This window comes from Carlito syrichta, unplaced genomic scaffold (assembly GCF_000164805.1).
Source record: "Carlito syrichta isolate Samal-C Ts95f unplaced genomic scaffold, Tarsius_syrichta-2.0.1 Scaffold303633, whole genome shotgun sequence".
Lineage (NCBI taxonomy): Eukaryota > Metazoa > Chordata > Mammalia > Primates > Tarsiidae > Carlito > Carlito syrichta.
The window spans coordinates 27,271-29,088 of NW_007247729.1; positions in this window are offsets into that span (position 1 = coordinate 27,271).

Below are 1,818 nucleotides of genomic sequence, written 5' to 3' on the forward strand. Positions count from 1 at the left end.
CATAAGGAAATAAAGCACTCTCCTTATCCTCTCCACCTAGTCAAAGCTGACTGAAAACATTGCAGAGGTAATGTCCTCACAGGTAGACCACTGACCTTCACAGGGTAACTTTTCTAAAATTCTAGTACAACCTGAGAAGGCAAGAACACCTCCATTTACTTACCTCTTCCCTGTACTTCTCCTGGGAATAACTTTGTAATTCCTGTGTCTTGAGTTTAAAAAATCAGCTTCCCTGTTCTGGGCATGAGGTCCTAGGACAGCTACTTGATACAGTCCATGGTTAGAGACATCATTCAGAACACGACAACATTTTAGAACTAGCTTTCACTTATTGTACTTTCTGAATTTCAGGTTCCTTGGAACAAGATTGACATTGTAGAGACTTTTTCACAGGTGTTATTTTTGGTCAGTTTTTAATGGCTCTGCACATTCAATTATGTTAGCCCAGTGTCACTTATAAATAGTGAGATAAAAATCTTTGCTTACAGTAATAGCGCAAAGATGACTTCAGGGAACTTTTGCATTTTGATTAATCATCTTCAAAGACATTAATAAGTGTCTAAGTATTTAGAAAGAAAGATTTTCTAAACTTCATCCAAAAGTATTATTATATGAAAACTACCTCCTTCAAGAATTAGACAGCCAGGAACAGCCAGAATCACAGGAAAGAATTGCTTGTCTGGATTAGAAACTTCCGGAAGGTTAAGCAGTTCGTGACACTTACAGCGTAATTAACTTGAATTTCTGGCAGATAGGTATAAACTAGACGGGGGGGGGAGTTTTCAGGGTTCATACACCTTGCGATCCAGTGACTTTTCTTCTAGGACCCTACATGTTCTCATGGTGACAGTGCAAATAGATACCCTACTGGCTCTGAAACGTCCAGGACTAGTTAATGACATACACCCAGAGGCTTTTCCAGATGGACTATCCAGTGGAAGAACTTTTTAATAATATTAGGCTCTGTAGGCGTAAAGAAATGTTTCCCATTGCAAACCTCTTCTCCTATATAACCTTTATGATGCAAGTAAATAAATTCAGGCAATAAAGGTAAGATTCAAGAAAATAGTTTTTGCATGCTGCAGCCAAGGAAGATAGTAATAAAAGGTGAAAACCATCTGTAAATATATTTTTTTGTAGAGGTCACAGCTCCTAGGGAGAAGGTCAATACAGCACTAGGATTAAAATGTGACAACACATCATGAACCTCTGCTTCACTCCTTAACTTCTCATCAGTACAATTAATCTGCATTTATGATGAATTTGTGACAATGTGTAGACTCTATCTGAGAAGAAGAACTTGGGGAAACACATAGAAAACAAAAAAGAAGCCGGGCTCGGTGGCTCATCCTGTAATCCCACGCCTTTGGGAGGCTGAGGTGAGTGGAGTGCCTGAGCCGGCAGGTTCGAGACCCGCCTGGGCAGCAAGACCTCATCTCTACAATAAATCAAAAAATCAGCTGGGCGTGGCAGCGCTTGCCTGTAATTCTGGCTACTCAGAAGGCTGAGGCAGAAGGATCACTGGAGCCCAGCAGGTCGAGGCTGCGGTGGCCGGATGTGGCCACTGCACTCCAGTCTGGGCGACAGAATGAGACTCCAACACAAAAAAAAAAGAAAAGAAAAAGAAACCAAAAAAGAAAAGCTCTAGGACAGTAAAACACTGTGAAGGGTCTAACACCAACAACTTCCAGACCTAGAACAGGTGTTTTTCTCCCTCTTTGACCTCTGATTAATTTCTGAGGAAGCATCTGCAGGATTCCTAGGTGAGAACAGTGGAGCCCAACATGCATGCATTTCCCAAGACTTCTCTTTTATCCT